The 20,805-nt window shown below is 42.8% G+C and overlaps 1 long non-coding RNA gene across 1 annotated transcript; it reads right to left on the bottom strand.

The window, feature by feature from the left end:
* Positions 1 to 14,248: 14,248 nt before the first annotated feature.
* LOC120962729 (uncharacterized) lies at positions 14,249 to 17,281 on the bottom strand. The gene is made up of 4 exons (XR_005753579.2): positions 15,815 to 17,281; positions 15,064 to 15,446; positions 14,806 to 14,960; positions 14,249 to 14,335 (listed from the first exon to the last, which is right to left on the bottom strand). It is a non-coding gene; the product is annotated as an uncharacterized lncRNA (long non-coding RNA).
* Positions 17,282 to 20,805: the final 3,524 nt, after the last annotated feature.

The following is a 20,805-nucleotide window of genomic DNA, read 5'->3' as shown; positions in this document are numbered from 1 at the left end:
CAAAGGAGCGAGATTAGGGATTCCGGAGCGCTGAAACGTTAACAATTCAGCTCGTGGCTCATGTGTGCATGCATATGCCTTAGCTAAGCCAAAAAAGGCATGAACTTTACTTATCATACGTGATCGTTGCCACACACGTCCATATCTGCGTTCACAAATACTATAAAAGCGTTTTTTATACTACACTAGTGTAAAAACGCTCTTATATTATGGGACGGAAGGAGTAGCAAGCAAGCTACTTTAACTTTATTAACTAACACCTGATTGTTCCCGGACGAGGATTTACTGCACTTGCGTGCCACTTAGGTCTCTGTGCCATTTTTTTGGCTTCCGATTTTAAAGTTCCATATCTTTTAAATGAAAAATTAAATTAAGTTTTGTTTTCATATTCATGTTTCTCGTGACCAGTGCTTTCAAATACGATTCATTTTAAATATATTTTGATGACTTATGAAAAAATGTTAAGTTATAGTGTTTGAAACTTAGTACGAGCGATCGATAAAAATCAATTATTTTGTGTCTATGATTGACAGAAAAAATTACTTCAAATTATACCTCTGAAACTTGTTGAAAGTGAGCATTTTTTATGCAAAAACGGGAAGTTTCATCGCTGAAACTCAAAGCTTTTTAAGAGATTTTTGTTTTTACTATGCCCTCGTGCGAGGATTCAACTAGTTCGTGAATCACGAGGCAAATCGAGCAGACGGCATGGCCTGGCAGGTGAGTGGCCCCGCACTAACATGCCCCTGCGAATTTCTGACTAGTTCCCACCATCTCTTTGGGTGGTCAGGTTAGAAATTTTCTTGCCGTGTCGTGCGCAACAACAAGATTTGATGTCAGTTGCTCTACATATATTCGAGGGTTCAGTGTGGATGACTATGCTTCGACTTTAGAGAGCTGGTCCTTTGGGATATGTGCACAAAGACTTCTCGGCGGTCATTGACAAGGTCAAGCCGGCTTTGGTAGGTGAGCTGCAACATTGACGCGTTGGCGGCTTATTCTGACGACGGTAGTGACTGTTCAATAGTGTAGAGACCTCGATGTGGTGCTTTGTAAACTTTTATAGTATATATCTGGATCTTTTTCAGAAACAAAAACATTTTCTTGTGATAAAAAAAGCATCAAGAATCTCTTGGGAACGAGTAGAAGCATGCAAGAAATTGCTAGCGTGCTGCACACAAGCATGCATGTACCACGTCTTTCCGGCGGTTACTTTAGCCGGGGAAGGGTCAAACAGGCTTGCTGAAACTCATCATGAAACAAGAGTCAACAGACCACCCGATTGAGCTAAAGCCGTTGGGACGTGCCTGCTTGACGTCGATGTAAACACTAGACTTGGACCCGATCTCGTCAAGGGCCGCGCAGTCGTCCAGCCGCCCGCCGATCAATGGATGGCTGCTCTGCTGTAAGGAAAACTTTGTCCACCATAGAGCATGATTAATAATATAGCTCGCTGATGGCTATAACATGGTGTCATGCCATCTATAGTTAATGTAATAGTCAACATGTATAGTGGTGGGCTACAAGAAAGTATTATTTTTATCACATGGCCCGCCATACACTCTTACATAGTTTTTTGGAGGCGGTGCTACAGCCGGCTGTAAATCTACAACCCGCTTCTCTTCTCTCTCCTATTCTCTCTCATCCAACTAAGTTAGAATATAATATTTTAAGTCTTACAGCTCGCCTACATCACCTTATTATACTTGCTCTTATCTCCTTGCTTTCCCACAGGTAGATTGTCTCGTGTATGTGCACAGTACATACCTAGGTAGAAAGAAAAACTCGATCCTAGGGTACATACAACCCAAAGGCATTGTATTGTAAGGTCGAAAAAAGACATCGAACTCCAGCTAGCTGGCGCAACATAAATATACATGGCGAACACGCCGGCTTGCACAACGTGAGTATATGTTGCGAGGGGACTTTATTTTTTGGTGAGAACCATGCTTCAAGCTTGGTCGGTAGCCGCGCTCCACGAGGTCTTTAACACGGTGCTAGACACACGTCCGAAGTACAGACCTAGATACATGCAGTAATGATGACTGTTGAGGGGTCGCATAGCATGCAAAGCTCTTTTGCAACAATGTATGTCGATTTATTTATTTGTGCAGGACAACAATGTATGTCGATTACTCCATGTTATATGGCTTTATTTTCTCTTCTGAACAGGGATAAAGTTGAAAAAGAAGACTTTTAAAATTTATGGTCATCACATACACAAAAAGCCTCCTCTCGTGATATTAGGGCGTTCAATGTTTTAGCCTGACACACGTGGAAATGACCATATCAAACTTTTTTCTTTGAAAAGGATGTTCTTTTAACACAGTACACACACAGACACTCATACACTCATCCTTATGAACACACACATACATCATCTTGAGATTGATAAAGTAACCACAGGCGCCTCCGTATTCGACGGGAACACCTCTTCCCACCAAACGATTGAAATAAATCCAAAAAAATGTGTGCACGAGTGCAAAGTCTAGGACATGAACCATGTTGGATTGGTTCAACCACAAATAACCTAACCATCTAAGCTAGCCTCAGTTCGCTAGAAGACATTTTTATTACCTCATAATGTCAAGGGCACAAAACACAATGACCATCGTATACCCATTCTTGACAACAACTATATACCAGGCAAGGGCGAAACATACTGACAAATACGAGAGTAATTATATCAATTCACGGTGTTCTAGATATACTGTTATAATTAGATCTTCCAAAATAAATCTAATAAACTATGCAAACTCTTCATACTTCAGTTATACACACAAAAAATTCTCCATAAGTCAATTAATAAATTTAGCCAACTTCTTATTTCTGGTTAAATAAAAACAAAAAAATTCTGCATCTTAGAGTTTATCCCATCGCACTATCGATCACCAAAAGCTAGCCTGGCCTGCTGATCGCTTTAGCCACAAACCAACGCATGGATGCTGGATCATCCAGGCAGACCGACCAGATAGTAAATGTAAGCCCTGTTTGGTTCAGCTTTTCTCGACGGATTTCGTTGCCGCGCGGCAGAATCTGAACCAAAGGGCGAACCCAGCAGAATCCGATTCCAGAAATCCGCTGCCAAAATCTGAACCAAAAGCGGAAGCAGCCCAGGACGTGCTTTCCAAAATCTGATTCCGCTGCGGGCCAAAATCTAAAAAAGCTGTATCATCTGGTTTGCCAAATGACCTACATCTTTTTCACATCAGATTTTCGACAGCAGATTTTTCACAGCTGCTTTTAGAAATCCACAGCCGAACCAAACAGGACCGTAAGATCATGTTTTTTTGCTCCTGGTTTATGGACACCTCGTCACGGCAATTCTTGTGATTGTGTCCACCAGAGATTCCTTGCTGCTATGGCCGTGAGATATTGCACTACTCCACAACGGAGACACAGTGGCATTTGAAAAAAAAAACCATTGGAAACTGTATTCAAATATAAATCCAGCAATATAATATTTGGTGACATGCATTAATATTTTGCTAGTCAAATATGTGGTCAAATTTTGATCAAAATATGATGGGGACTAAAAATCCTAGACGGGAAGGTAGTGACTAAGACATGCAAACATGACACTTCAACATTTAATTATGCATGAAAAAGGGCACATCTCAACATGTAATCATGCATGTGAAAGTTTTTCCTTCTTTTATGCTACTTAAATCGTAGTTATAAAAACTTAATCCAGATCACACAAATGTATACATAAATTTTAGATTTTAATTATTTCCATACTTGGCACTATCTTTAAAATTCGAAATCATATTATTTATGTAGACATCATCATCATAGTGTAGAAGCTAGCTATATGAGCTCAATTTTTTAGACCCCAGCGGAGTCATTTGAATTTGCTTTCCGTGTTACATTCTTGTTGCAGGAAACATTTAGTTGAGTACTTGGATGACTTGAGCAATGCTTTGTGATAGAGAGATCAAAACACTGTAATTGCTATTGATCTACTTTAATTGTTTCAATTACAGGATTTGCGAGAAGATAATAAATGCAAACTTTTTAAGACCTAACTTATTTTTGTTTGAAGCACAAGATCGCAGTTCTTGAAATAGATGGATTACAAGCCAGTTCAAATATCTCCAAAGTTTTTTTTGCGGGGGCAAAGATCTTCAATGTCTTTCAAGAAAACAGAGTATCTCCACCATTTCTCCATGTTGATATGTTTTTAAATATTATTGATAGATAACTTCAAGAATTTAATGACATGTTGGATGAGGCAAGATAGATTTATATTTATTAGCATGACATCATTAGCCCCACCGATTGGTTATTTCCTTCAAATGACAATTCAATATCGATCTGTATTTACCAAGCGCCGACTTGGTGTGTCTTTTCAATCGACACAAACATTTGGTAGTGATAATATGCATAGAAAAGGTTCAAAAAAGTGAAAGGGGTTTCCATTATGCTTGCTGAAACAACCTGTATTGGCCTCTTTTTTTAACTCTGTACCCCTGGTATTTGAAATCTAGCTCGCAAGCGTACATGGAATTGAACTCAAGTAAGGTCAAACTTCAAACGGTACACACATGTAGTGTACTAAATGTAGTACATATAAGTAGTATAACAAGTACTAGTACATGCCTCCCATTAAAGCGGAGGGAACATGTATATTGACCATACAAATTACAGGTAACTCAGCTAGCAATATTACGTGGAACTGAACTCAAGTAAGTTCATGCTACAAACCAATCTCAAACCATACAACGGTACAAGCACTGAAATTTAAACATGCATGTGTACACACATATGTGTAATACCATTCCTTTTCAAAAGAAAAATATGAGTACTACTAATGTGTCTGTATACTCGTACTTGCCCATGCATGCGTCACCTCACATGAAGCAAAACCAACACAATATATGGCACTATATATAAACGCTAAGCATGCATGCATAGTACGATTATATACGTAATTAGGTTGGATCAATATACTTAATCATGCAGGTAAGTGTTGAGCCGACCCCGCCAAAGTACGTAGCCGATCGATATCGACGATCATCCACCGTTGTTGCGGTTGTTCGAACCTTTGGAATGATCAGCGCCTGTCAATACCCTGAACTTGTCAGCATCCCTCCTGGTCGTCGACCACGGCGACACCACGAGCCGCCGGCCGCCGTGTTCACCGAGCAATGCCTCCGTGCCTGCACCGGGGAGTCGCACCGGCCTCGCCGCCACAGCAGCAAGGGAATCTTCGCTCGACATGATCGCAAGAATCGCCACGATGAAGGTGCACAGAAACTTGAGTAACGCCATGATGACCGTAATCACAGCTGATTCTGGTCTTCGATCTCTCTATAGGTGGACAGTAGTATGTGTAGTGCTTGCGTTTGTGTGTAGCTTGTGGTAGATCAAGATGCATGGTGCAAATATATATAGCACGATGGAGCAACCACGCCCCTGCCCCCTAGCCTACACGTGCATCGGTGCGTACAGGCACGTACTGATGGGAAATGGTGAGGAGACGGTCTTCGTCGCTACAGAGCAATCGGCGAGACGGCCGGTGACGTGAGCCGTGATGAGATCGGACCCAAGTCCTGTGATTACGTCATGGACACACGTTCAACGGCTTTTGTTTCAATCTTCTGTTGTTTCATCACGAGCTTCACTGCTTCAGTAAGGTTTTTTGACGTTCGATCATGCAAAGTAGGTTTGCAAGCTGGGACACGTTGTGTTGCAGCAGCCTTGCAACTTCTTGCATTGCATGTTGGTATATTTTCCCAAGAAATTCCTGATGCATTCATCACTTAGTTAGTCCAACTTCTTACAGCTGATTTGTTAATAATTTATATTAGCATCTTGGAATGGAATCTCGAGTCTTTCTGTGCTAGTCTACCGTCCGACTAGCTCTTTACGCTGATACACTGCTAGCTAACTGGCAACGCAAAAATGCATGAAAAAAGATAGCACCGAAGGTTTTGACTACTTCTTGCTAATTCTTCATCTCTGCACGCTCCTTCACCGCCTTTTCAAAAGCTATTGAATTCTTTTCAGGGGCGGATGCAGGGGCCAGGGCCCGCCCCAATGTGATGATTTTACGCTTGTTATGCATGTGAACAGTATTTGTTTTCAGTTTTTCCTTTAAGCCAGTCCTTTCCAATATCAGAACTCAGACGATCCTGTCCTCCACCACTGATTCTTTCATCAATGGAATGTAAATTTCTAGGGAACGCGGGCGATCCCCCCCCCCCCCCCCCCCCCCCCCCCCTGCGAAACCATGTTTTGTAAGGAGAATTGCAGTGATTTGTGCTCAAATCATGCTATAGTATTCACCTCCTATAATGCTATAACGTATCTGCACTGTCTTTCTAAAGTGTAAACTCAGCACCAACCTTTCTCACCATCTTTGTGTGTGATGCATGCACTGCTAACTATGAATTCTCAAGGATAAACAATGGCGAAACTTCAATAATGTCAAATTTAGAGTACGTATTTCATCTGATCCTACTTTTCCTACCGGTATAAATTAATCCACACATATTGTAGTTTCCTAAAATTTGAATGAAGTTGTATACGACAAAAAAGTGTAGAAAAATCTATAGTGCAAGAGTACTCCCTCTGTTGCATAATAGTTGTCGTGCTTTTATTTCAAATTTGAACTAAAAACATGACAACTATTATGAAACAGAGGGAGTATAATTTATGATCCAATGACTCATGACACATATTATTAACGACGTCTTATATGCAGTGGCGAATCTTGAAAGAAAATGAAGGGGGGCGGGCTCAAAGTTAAAGGTGCTAAGAAAAAGCCACTAACTCTCAGTATTTTAGTTCAAATAAGGTTAAATTTTTGATACAAGAATGGGCTGAATACTAGTAAAGAAAAAAAATCCAATTTTTGTAGGGGGGGGGGGGGGGGGGGGGGGGGGGGGGGGCGCTCGAGCCCATCGAAGCACCCCCCCTTAGATTCGCCACTGCTTATATGCATTCACCCAATGACTACACAAAGTTATATGTATCCCCCTCTAAAAGTGCCTAAAATACTTAAGTATTAGGGGTAGTTTCCCGTTCAAAATCACCTCCTATGTTATTTCAATAGCTAATTACATTCTGTTTGCAGCCAGCCCTGCAATTCAAATGTCATTTAACTGCATAACACGTATCAGAGATCACATATAAGACCAAGACGCCTCAAATTCATCCCATCAATTGCATAAATTATTCTCACGAAGTGAATTCCATGCCACTGTTCCATAGAAAAATACATTGCATCTCGTTTACTTAGATCACAGAATAACTCCCAAGATTGCAAAACTATAGTTCAATTTTTTCGACAAAGGGTGGATTTTATTAACTCAAAATGAAGCATCAAGGGGATACAAACACATTAAGCACACACCCGGCCTCTGCATAACCAGGATGCACACAGCCAACACCAACACACACAAAAGAGAAAAAAAACGCCAACAAAGAGCAAAGTCATACAAGACTCAAGCTATGCCTAAGCGAGGGAAAAGAAAAAGAAAAAACACTCTGAAACGATCAAAACAACGGTTGATAAACTACATCAACGACCATATCCGCACCAACCATCTCTTGACAGAACAAGCACAACGAGAAAGTTTCTTCAACAGCAACGCCTTCAGAAAGGAAACGACGCTTAAACGTCGCCGTCACTGGACCCGACCAACAAAGGTCAGACTCTAGGTTTTCACCCTGAAGAACAAGTCCGAGCACATCCGAGCAATGCCTTCATCAAGGTAACGACGCAAAAACATCGCCATCGCCAGGTATAACCAATTCAGGTCAGACCTAGGGTTTTCACCCCGGAACTCGAGACCGGGTACTCGAGAAGCACCACCAAATCAAAGTCATCATGTTGTCGCCACCACTTTCCGCGATCCCAGCAGCTAAAAGTGAGGCACAGTCTTTACATGCCGGCATGGCTTGCCCTGCACAACCATCTCCTCTGCGTCAAGCCGTCGTCCATATAATTTATCTCACCGCTGAATGCAAACTGGCCGGATTGAGAGCCACCGAAACTCCCAATGGAGCCTTCCGGTTACATCACACAACCTCGCCAGTGCGAGCTGCTGGCAACAACCAGTGGGTCCTAAGAAAAAACTCTCATGAAGACCCTTGAATGGCCACTGCAATCTGCGGCTCAAGTGGCCGGACGGTGCCGCCATGGTCAGGACGAAAATTGCCCCCTCGCATCGATCGGACGAACCACCTGCGGCCAAGTGACAAGCATCGGTCAACCGATGTAAGTCCCAAGGCGCCACCACCAACCTCCTTCGGCCTTGTGATCTGCCGGCGGCAATAGCGGCGAGCGTCTTGGGTCGCTTGGGAAGATGACCCTTATCACCAACGCTGCCATGCTCAACGTACTGGACAGCCGGAGGAAGCTTCGGTCCGAACCTGCATGATCTTGACCGCAGGCTGCTGGAGGAGAATGGATGGTCATCTCCACCCAGGCCATTGCCAAGGCATCACCATGCTGCCCAGTTCAGAATCCCAGATCGCTCTAGCCATTGACCTATGCATGTCCCTGTGCACAGATCGCCTGCCGCTGCATGTCCATGCGCAGATCGCTCTAGCCTTCGGACGTTGCATGAAGATCGCTGCTGAGTTGTTGTTCACCTCGCGCGCCGTTCAGCGCCTTGCGTAGAATCCATCGCCCGGAGCCCCGCCGCCGCCGTCAGCCACACAGGCTTTGCCCGGCAGCGTCGTCCGGCGGCGGCGAGGGAAGCGAGAGAGGTGGGGAGGTCCCGAAGAAACTACATCGGGAGCCGCCCGTGCCGTCCGTCCGGACGACGCGGGGGCGGTTGCGTCCAAACTATAGTTCAATTATAGTACTAAAAATACTAGAACTAGTAGGAAACAACATTCTACTGGTATGACCACGGCTTTCTCGCTTCTCGGAAGATCCTCTGGGAAGCGACCGCATACCCGCCAGACCCATTATAACTGGGCTCTCCACCTCGCTTATTTGGCTCCGGAGAGTGGCGACTTACTCAACAGACGTGGTAAAATGGATGGTTCCACCTCATTTTCTTGTGGCGGCCGCACATGGGTTTTGGTGATTAACTGGAAGGATCGGCGGCAGTGGCGATGGCGGTGCCCAGAAGGAGGAATCATCTACATTGGGTGGCGCTAGCCCACGCGTCACCAGCCATGCCCTCACCCTCACAAATCGGGGAAGCCCGCCATGACCATTTGCCGATGGTGGAGAAAACAATGATGGTGGTGGCACGAGACACGGGTCAAACTGAGGTTTGTAGTGCGATGGGTTAGTATCTGACGGTTGCCTTGAGACTAGCCACAATGGGTAGTAACATAGACTAGTAACATGGGCATGTTACTAGTCTATGTTACTACCTCTATAGTGGGGAGTACTTCATTTATTAGGACTTACATGGACTATCTCTATAGTGGGGAGTACTTCATTTATTAGGAGTACTTCATTTATTAGGACCTACCTCTATATGTGTAGTAACATGGAGCACTTCATTTATTAGGCTATAGACACATCTTGCCTTGATATATGTGATGTTACTCATACTAGTAATAACTAGCTAAGTTACCACTTTCATCTCTTTTTTCATTTATTGCATGCCACAACATCAATTTAACCTAGATATGTGTGATGTTACTATCTATGTTACTCCTACTGTAGGTAGTCTGAAACCGCCTTCACATCCAGGTTGGAAGCGATTATTTGGAACTGTCCTCAATAATGCGTCAGCTCATTGGAGGCAGTTTTACTTTTAGTAAGCCGGTGAGCACGCTCGTTAGAGAAGATTAGATGTTTTAATGGTCGGAACCGCCTCTGTGGGTCTCAACTTTTTACTAGTAGTGACAATTCAATTGCCATTTTTATAGGGAAGACACTTTAAATGCCATTTAGCTAAATACAACACAAAATTGATTAATTTGTATGTCATGATCATTACATCAGATGATTTATTAACTTGCCAGCAGTATTACATTACATGGAAATTAACTCAAGTAAGTCCATCTTACAAATTAATCTCTATCACAAACCGTACAAGCAATAATGAAGCATGCATGCATACGTATACAAATATACGTACTACTAATATTTATTGAAGATGAATAGACAGGAAGTTTTCCCGCAAAAAATAATAATATACGTACTACTAATATTTTCGTATACACTCCCCTCAAAAAAGAATTGTGTATATGCCCGTGCATGCGTGATCTTGCATAAAGCCAAACCAACACACAACATACACTATATGTAAATGCTATATGAGCTAGCATGCGTTAATGCACAGGTACGATATACGTACGCATGCAATTAAGCTGGCTATATAATGAATCGTCATGCAAGCACGTAGCCGATCGATATCGACGATCATGGCTGCTTCTTTGGCGGTTTGTTTTTGTCGTGCGAATTATCGGAAGGACCAGAGCCTTTAGTCAACGTGAACGTCTCGGCAGTCCTCCACGTCGTCGACGACGGCGACAGCAGCAGCCTCTGGCCGCTGCGTTCGCCGAGCAACGCCTCCATGTCTGTACCATTGAATCGTACCGGCCTCGCCGACACTAAGCCTTAAGCCCTAGTGCATGTAAATACGTAGTAGGAGTAGCATGTACGTGTACTCCCATGACAACGATAGCTTCCTTCCATGAATGCACACGTGAAGCACGAGCTGCATTGTTTAATCAATTAGCATGTTGGAATCTACTACTCCATCTGTCTCATAACTCCCTAGTGTCAAAGACGTTTTTATATTACGGAACAGAGGGTGTAGTATAATGTTCGTCGATTTTTTTGTGCTACTTGTCCATCGGCCGACCTTGCTCTTGTGCCGAGACACTGCTACCCGGGCTACGCGCATACATTTCGCTACGTGCTCATTGCACTGTTGCTGCTTATGCAAAAATGCATGAGAAAAGATAGCAAAGAAGGTTTTGACCACTTGCTAATTCTCCATCTCTGCACGCTCTTTCTTCACCGCGTTTTTAAGAGCTATCGAGAATGTAAATTTCTAGGGACTGCAGGCTTTGTTTTTTTTCTGCTGCAAAACCATGCATGTTTTGTAAGGACAATTGTACTAGTAACTCGCGTTTAGATTATGCTATAGTATTCACCTGCTATAAGAGCAAGTACAATAGGATGACGTAAACGGGCTGTAAGCCTTTAAATACTATATTTTGGATGAGTTGAAGGGGAGAGAGGAGGAGAGAAAAGGGAAGAGGCGGGCTACTGATTAACAGCCGGCTGCAGCACGTGCTCCTATGCATGTTGTGAGAGAGGGAGGGGGGCATGTATAAAAAAATAGTACATATTTACATGCAACTATTGTACTTGCCGACTATAAACTTGGCTATAGATGATGTGGCAAGCGCATATAGCCAACAGCTGGCTATAGTATTCACCTGTTCTAAGGCTATAATGAATCTGCACGGATTCTCTAAAGTCTAAACTTTGGATCTCGAGGCATGATGCTTGCACTGTTAACTGAATATTTAAGAAAAAAATAATTGAAAATTCGTAGGGGCGCGCAGGTGCGAAAACACGCATACATGTTGGCACACGATTGCTTTAAGATTGGTAAAGTTCTTTGGTGTTAAGTCCCATGTAGTACTGTAGGTGGTCCAACCTCTCATGCTTTTGGAATAATAGTTGCAACCTCTCATGCTTTTTCATTTTATCTCCAAATTTGAATCTATTCTATATTTTGAATTGAAAGTCCAAATTAAGTTCCATTTGCATATTTGTGTTCATTGGGGTGCGAACTTTTGAGCAAGATCATTCTTGAATACATTTTGACAACTTAATAATTATTTAGTAAGTTTCTAAGTTTCAAATATTAAATCTTGATAGTCATAAAATTAAGCTTTTAGAAAGTTTAATTTGTTTTTCGGTTTTAGAGTTTAGAGTCTAGGGCTTAAGGCTTAGGGTTTAGAGTCTAGGTCTTAGATCTTAGAGTATGGGCGTTAGCGCTTAGGATTTAGGGTTTAAGTTTTACTTCTGAACCTTGGTGAATTTATTATTCTTCCTATCAAGTTTTAGTAGTTGAAACTTGACAAAACATATTCAAGTGTGATCTTTTTTCAAAGCCGTCGTTGCAAGGAAATGGATATTTAAACAGAAACATAAATTGAAGTTTCGGTTCAAAAGATTTAATAGGTCAAAATTTTAAGTCAACGGAAAAAATGAAAGGCAAAATTGATGGAGCTAAGCTGGGACGCATGAACCCATCTAAGGCAATTAAGGGCTAAATCACATGCATAGACCAAACCAATTTCTGAATCTCAAGGCGACCAAAGGATCAAAAATATGCGTGCTACCACACGTGCGTGCCACAAATCCTTTTAATAATGTCAAATTTTAAAGTATATTTCTCAACTGACCCCGCCTTTCCTATCAAATTAAAAGATCCGTTCAATTATGTCAAATTAATCTGCATATATTGTACTTTTATAAAATATAAATAAAGTTATATGCGACAAAAAAGCATAGAAGATCAGTAGTACAAAAGTATTATTTGTGCTCATTTTATGCGAGAAAACTTTAGATTTATTCTTCTTGAAACATGGAAGTACGTAGTACAACGAACACCGCAAATGATAAAAATTAGTGGCTGGGGCACGCCCTTGGCGCGCCTCCTCTGCCGTCTTGTGCGCACAAATCATGTGGATGTACGTATGCATGCGCACTAGATGTTAAAAACAAGTGCACTTAACTGAAATAGATCATTGCAGTGTTCACTCATATACAACACAGATGAGCGTTAGTTGTTCAAAAAAGAATATAAATAATAGAAGTGCAGCAGCAAAGCGTTTAGTCGTCAAGCATAGCAAGCTAATAGGTCTATAAAAGTTGAACATTCTCCAAACGGCCAGCATCATCACACCTTGCAATATAACCTTACTTGTTCCCTGTAGAACATAAGTACTGTTAAGCATCACACAGAACACACAGTGAACACATAGTAACATAAGACTGAAGCACTACCTTAGACCTCCCACTTCATTCATAGTGAATCGCGGATCGCTTAACCATTCAGAGAAAAAATAACTCACTAATTAAGAGCACCCTATGAACAGGAAACTGCAAAAGCATTCTGCAGAGAAGCATATCAACACTCAAGTAAGCTATACAAACTGGGAAACCATAAAAAGAAAATGACCTTATGTGAGCAGCTTTGTCAACTTATGAAGTATAAGCAATAAGATATGCAAAATAAAGTCTAAATCATAATTGGACGTATCAAATCAAGACTACGACGCGAGGCTACCAACACGACCAGCCTAGTGCAAATGAAAACATAACCATGACTTCAAAGAGGCCACAGCCACCCGAACAACCATTAACAACAAACTACAATTGAGAACTAAACAAAATCCTATTCACAGAAACAAGCTAAGAAAGCCTACAAAAGATTAGCTCGGGAGGCTACCAATACGACCAAATCACAGTTATAATACTCAACCTGTGGCAGATCTAGAAATAGCTTAACTAATACAACATCCAGGCAAACTATGAAATTCTTTGAGACCAACTACTCAAAAGCAACCAAATTACATAAAAGCAACAATTAGACATGTATATATTGTGACGTATATACCTTCACGTCCTCGGTTGAAACGCCGAAGTCCAAATTGACGATGAAGAGCTTGGTGTCGGTCTCAATAGCCGAGACCCTCCTGCCACCGCCGCCTCTCGCAGAGGCATCCGAGTACATGTCATGCTGCCACACGGATTCTGGACCTGGATCACATCACACCAGAGTGAGAAACAGAGAGAGATGTCCTGCAGCAGAGAAGACGGGAAGCTTCGCGAACAGAACACAAACTCCAAATCGAATTGAATAGAACAGACACACATGCACATGCGCACGCGCACACCCAGACACACACAGACACACACAGAAGAGATGGGAAGGGCACCATGTCCATGGCTGCGGTGCCAGGGCCAGAGCAACTTGTTCATGGCGTCCTCAAGCAGAAGCAACTACTCATTCCAAGTGTAGTTAGCTGCTCAAAATAGTTTTTGTACCCTTCAAATATAGCCATTTCTCCCACAACAGGGTCCCAATCAAAACTCGATTATTCTTTGTCTTCGAAACAAAATCCGAACATGAGACAGGAAAAAAAAGAATGAAAATTTTGTAATGTGAAGTGCCGGTCATCGATTTGCAACTCTCATCGCCGCCTTGTACTTATTGCTTAACTTGTTGACGTACCTGCAAACGAACCACCAAATCTATAAACTTCGAGACTGAGATAGTTAATCTGAAATTTATACAGATGGTACCTATGAGCTTGCACTGATACGATTGTGAAAATCATATTGCAAGGCACCAAAATGTTGTTGAATCAACCAACCAATGACAACCTGAGTAAAAAATGTGTGTTTTTTTGATATTCTAGAAATATATATCCTCTTATCCATATGTGACACAATTGGCAGGATTGTAAGAATCATCACATAATCACGTAAGGTGCTTCCCCACATCCATTTATGCAGAGGAACATGGAGGAGCACTAAGAAATAAGTCTGGTCAGAACAAAACTAAGCACAAGAAAATCCAGTGTGATAAGATTAAGCTTGCAAGCATGAGATGACCCATCAGATTCACTAATAAGCTTCTGGACAATCAGTTAATTTGGACAACTGAAAGAATTGGGAACCAAAAGAATTGCAGCTGATAGTTCAGATAAATACACCCTTGTTGAGATGTTACCCACACATTGTTATCATGTATGATGTCTATCTACGAAGGCCTTCATGGATAAACTTAGCTGGGCATTCTACACAAGCATATAAACAAAATATGTTGCATAGTATTATTTCCTCGAACATACCTAGCTTGCTGACGCAGATATTTCGTACTTCTATTTGAGTCACTTCATCATCCTCTCCATTTTCTTCTACACTTTCTTCTGATAAACTATCAAAAAAGCCTATCACATGCTCCTTGGCTTCTTCTAACCCTTAGAGCCATCATTTGCACAAATTTCTGAAGTTGCAATATACTTTTTCAGTATCAGACAGTCTATCATGTGCATTTAGAAAAAATAAATAGGTATTCCTTAGTAATATAAAAGAGATCCTAGACATACTCATTGGCTTCTTCTAACCCTTAGCAAAGGCATGCTTGCTTGCATTTGAGATACCACGGAGAAAGAAGGCCACTAAGAAAAAATGTTGCCTACTTCGACTTAATGAAGTTTTAGAACTATTGCTCCAGCACATTCAACTTTATTGGCAAGCATGGTCTGAATTATAAGAAGTGTTATATGTCCATTCTTAGATCCTGGACACATTGCATTGTGAAGGACTGAAGTTGAGAACCTGGACACATAGGGCGAAGACATCAACAAAACGAGCAGTTATAGGGATCATGTAAGAATTCTTCTCCTTGAGACGATGTAGCCAATTGTGGAACCCCTGCTTTCCACAGCCACCGCCCGCTGCCTTGATCTTTATGCTAATGGTGGAATCCCTGCAGAACCAGCACAAGGCATGCATCAGTCACAAGGACACAAAATCATCCCAGATCAAGCAAATATGATAAGCATCCCATAGGGCGGCCAATTCTAATAGGGAGCAAAATATGTCTCAACGGAAACAGAAAATTAGTAGAGGTAGCAGCAGCACTCATACTGCGCTAGCATAGCTAGCAAAACTTTCGGTTCTACTCTCTTTGACTTTTCAGCCGCATACACATTGAACATCGCCTAAATCTCTTGACTTCTGTCCTCTAATCTCTCAACCATTGGAACAAGTATGGTAGTACCTTTCCCACCTCTCTCTTTTCACAAAAAAATACCAAACAAAAATTAAATCTTAGAGGAATGCTCAGAGACAAACCTCAACCGGCTACAGGAAAAAAATTAGGAACTGCCAACGAACCAACAAAGAACCTGGACAGGCAAGGAAACGAGAAACAAAACTATGTCAGCTCTCAGACATTTTACCGAACAGGAGACAAGGAAGAAAGAGCTTAGCGAGAAGCAAGCCAAACGATGAACTATGGACTGACCTATCCTTCACCAACAATGGAAGGAGTGAGCAAAAGAGGAAAACCAAGCACATAACATAGGAAACGTAGTGTATAATCATAATAGCTAGCTGTCTAATGCAGAGGTAAGCACATTAAATTAGCTGACAAGGAAAACTTCATAGGTTTTGCACCAGCGAAATAAAAGAATGTGCCCATGTGGTTTGCCCACATTAGATGCACACATAACTAAAACTCCTAGTATATGATCCATGTCCTGCTCGATGGCCTTGGAATTTAAGAATTGAGCTCCAAGTTGTCTGTAAAAAGGAAACTAAAAGAACTCACAACTGCAACAAAGTGGCAAGCCCTGCTTAAGAAAAATGTAGCAGCATCACAAACAAAAAGAAGAATCGAAGATTATATAGATGTACTCGCTTTCTCTGTATCTAGAGTTGCAGCCTATCCTCGGTCATCGCAGGAGCAGCAGTAGAACCGCTGCTTCCAAAAATTGGAAAAAGGACCGTATTTGTGCTTCTAATTTGAGCTTCTACGTTATCAAATTCACTCTGCACATACTCTTTTACACCCATTGTTCCACTCAATAATTGTGTTCCTGCAAGCATGGGCTAGAGGCATAAAAATTCAATAACCACTAATCCACAAAAAATGAAGCTCGAGTCTCGACAGCTCCAAATTTTCAATTCAGTCAACATCAAGACTCTGGAGTATAACTCAAATGGTCAGAAAGTTCGGGGCACCATAATGGTTCATCACAAGTAATTAGTAGTCACCTTTCATTCCGTGAAAATGGACATATGTTACATATAATGAAGTAATGTGTTAACAGATTTCTTCTCGTTGCTCTTGGGAGACAGACCTACGAGACCCAAATATTGAAGATCGTACAGAACCAAGATCAATTGTGAACTAATTCAGTCTTCATCTATCTGCAACATTATCATCCCACAAAAAAAGCAAAAACTAATTATACCACCATATGTTTATACTAACCACATCAGAGAGATATTAGATCAAAACAGCCAAGAAAGCATCAATGAAGTTTAAAGAGTCTGCCTTCTAGATCAACATTGGATTGTAGACTTGATAGTGAAATCAGTTATTGCAAGAGCATGATCCAGCAGATCATTTTTTATACCTAGAACATGACCTTAGTTACAATCATCTGTCAAGAATAATTTCATATCTGCATTTAGTCATACAAACAAATAGAATCCTATAATTTAATGAACGAGGGATAACAAGATAAAGCAAATTTGAAACCGGTATTAAAATGATATCACGCATAAAAGGACCTTCTCTAGCCCCATGATGCATTGATACCACAGGAGCTCTAACATCTGAATGGAAAAATCCAAAGACCACATCACTAAATAGCTCTCATAATTGAACTAAATCATTTTCTTTCATTATAACAATTAGTAGTCTACGAATTTACAGAAGTCGAAGCGGTACAAATAAAAGTGAAATCACTGTTATAATGGCACCTTACCATCCACAAATCATTAGCTGTATAGTCCTAATGCAAAGTTTACAACATAAACTTTCTAGATCAGAGAAGGAAGAAGACTCAGCGATTCTGAAATTACTAATATGGTATGAATTGTTTGCTAGGGATTAGTATAGAAACACATTTAGATTCAAGAAAACAACTAAGAAGTGACGAGTTCTCTTCTAATATGTGTGATAATTTGAACTCCTGGAACTCAAGATACTAACCATTTTTAATCGAGTTTAAGAAAGTGAACTAACAGTGTTTCATTAGACTCAAAAAATCAAACCATTTGGTTGAGTAGTGCTCCTTTTATCATCAGCGCATACACCTACTAATAATCAGCTTATGAATTATCCAAAGGAATCAATAATGTCAGGCACCTTATATTTAGATAAGTATCCAGGCATCTCAATGGGGACCTGCAGGTCGCCGTTGAGGTCCTGTCCAGGCAAACGCCGCCGAGGTCCATTCCTGACACACAAAAGGGCCGACAAGGAAGGACGGTGGGTGTGGAGGCGGAGCTCGGTCTGCTACCGACGAACAACGACATGGGATGGGGTGGCGAAGCTCAAACCCAACCTTTCCCGTTGTGCGTGACGAAGAGGATGGGTTGGAGGAGGCGGATCTGGGTTGTCCTCCGCCGCACGCGACCGGTGATGGAGCCGCCTGCCACATCTAGGGCTGTCTCGGATGCGGCGGCGCTAAGGAGCCTTCCGCAGCAGCGGTGATGCCTGCCACAACGAGGAGGAAGGGATGGAGCGCAGGAAGGGGCCGGAGAAGATGGAGCCCGGGGTGGGAGAAGGAGAGGGCACGAGCACGGGGGAGGGGCGAGGCGGCGGCGGTGACAGAGGGAGGAGGGGTGGCGGTGATGGAGAGGGAGGAGGAGGCGCTCGAGGCGGAGGGTGTGGGGACAGAGGGTTTCGTTCGACCTCTTTTACACTATTTTGTTTTTCCTTTTATCCTTTTTATTTTCCTGACCAACCTGTTCGTTCCACGTGGCACATGCGAGGAGGCGCCCTTGTAGCGACTGTTAATGGGTTGTATTACATCCAGATTCGTAGACCACCTAGCGACGAGTACAAACACTGAAGCTAGCCAAAGGCGTGCTACCGACATCGTCCCTCCCTCGCCGAAGCATGGCAAAATTTGTTGTCATATACAGTCAAAAAATCGTCGTGCTAAGACCCCAGAGGACAAGTGCACCAGAACAAAAACCTCCGCCAATGAAGAGATGTGTAGATCGGAAAGATCAGCCTTAAGACACACGAATATAGACGAACGAAGACAGGATCCGAGTGGATCCACCAAAAACAACCACCTGATTGAATCCCATGAGATCTGCCGAAGACACACCTCCACATGTCCTCTGACAATGCTAGAAGCACCACCGGAACTGAGACTAGGCTGAGAGAACGTTATTTCGTCATTAGGGACCTGTCACCGGCTTGCCTTCCTTAGCCGGACACAAACCCTAATTAAACTCAAAAAACATTTAAAAACAGAGTTATCCCGCTAGTAAGGGCCGGGTGAGGGAGTCTTGGATTAAGGGGTCCTCGGATGGTCGGACTATGTGACGTGGGCTGGACTAATGGGTCGTGAAGTTACAAGATAGAGGGCCTTTTTCCCGTGTCCGGATGGAGCTCTTCCTGGCGTGGATAGCAAGCTTGGCGGCTAGTTGTATAGTTTCCTTTCTCTGTAAATGGACTTTGTACAACCCTGGCCCTCTCCGGTGTCTATATAAACCAGAGGGGTTAGTCCGTAGAGGCATCACAAACATACATGCTAGACATCTAGGGTTTAGCCATTACGATCTCGAGATAGATCAACTCTTGTAGCTCCTATATTCGTCAAAGTCAATCAAGCAGGAAGTAGGGTATTACCTCCATTAAGAGGGCCCGAACCTGGGTAAACATCGTGTCCCCCCTCCTGTTACCTTCGATCCTCAGATGCACAGTTCGAGACCCCCTACCCGAGATCGGCCGGTTTTGACACCGACATTGGTGCTTTCATTGAGAGTTCCTTTGTGTCGTCAATAGAAGGATCGATGGCTCGCCTTGTCATCAACAAAAAAATCACCTCTGGAAGGGCCCTAGTTCCTAGGAAGATCCTCCAGATCGACAGTTTCACCATGGGCGCCCGCTCGGCCGTTAAGCCCAGGACGGTCCCCCAGATTGCCAAAAATCATCTCCACATCAACCCCGAAAGCGTCAATAAGATGGATCCGGCATACATCTCGTCTTTAAACGAACTGCTAGATCGCATCACCGCCCTGGGGGTCGCAACAGATTATGATCTGATTGTTAAACCCGATCAGAGGGAAATCAGGTCCTCACCTGTCACCCACCTAGTGACTGTCGTGGAAGAGGAAGTTGAGGATACCGCTCCTCCTATGCTAAAGACAAGCTATGTTCGGATCTCCGAGCACTGCAGGCCAGACACCCATATTCGAGAAGAGACCATCTGTCCTCCGAACATAGAATCAGGCGTTGAGCCTAAAAGCCCCAGGACACTCCGAATCCTGGGCCAGTGACCTCAATTTTTTTTCAAAATCCGGATTCCACAGCGGGCCAGGGTTCGAATTTAAGCCCACCCGCCCACCACAATCAATACTCTCCAAGGAATTCCAGTCCCCCGGACATATACGAGTTAATGTATATATGGTAGCAACCTCAGGAAACAGTCCATCACTTTTGGTCTAGATTCCTACTTGCTAAAAAAATTTAAAGATTCCTGCGACGACGATGCGGTATCTGCCTTTTCCCACAACTGTACGGACGAGGGGATCCTCAATGCCCTCAACCGACACCACATACTGCACTTTGCAAATTTGGCACACATGGTACAGAAATATTGCGCAATGGAAAGTGCCTGGAAAGACCAGACAGCTCGGTGGAAACCATCGGCCTTTAAGCCACACATCGGTGGGGCAAAAAGGATGCACCCTCGGGCACCTGATCATCACTTAACGGACAAGAAAATTAAGCCCTTAACGGGACATAGAACCGTCCTTGACGAATGGCTTGACAAGCCATGTCATATACACACGATCCAGAATTCCGAACCAACACATAGCTTTCGGGCATGTTGGATACTCTGGCAGGTGGCTAAGAGCGGTGAGGCAATCCTCACCAACACTACCCCAGAGAAGTACTCCTCGGAGGACAATGATCTCAATGTATTTACGGTCTTCGAGACCTTTTCTTCAAATAATTGGCGTAAAAGGGCGCTCCGCGACCTCGCCTAAGTCAACCAAGTAGCCGCAATCAACCCCTGGAACGACATGGCGATAACCTTCAACGCTTCTGATGAACCACGGGCCTGACCAGTCCGGGCACCAGCCGCTTT

This window comes from Aegilops tauschii, chromosome 4 (genome assembly GCF_002575655.3).
Source record: "Aegilops tauschii subsp. strangulata cultivar AL8/78 chromosome 4, Aet v6.0, whole genome shotgun sequence".
In the NCBI taxonomy this organism is placed as follows: Eukaryota; Viridiplantae; Streptophyta; class Magnoliopsida; order Poales; family Poaceae; genus Aegilops; species Aegilops tauschii.
This window is presented reverse-complemented; position numbering and strand designations above follow the sequence as displayed.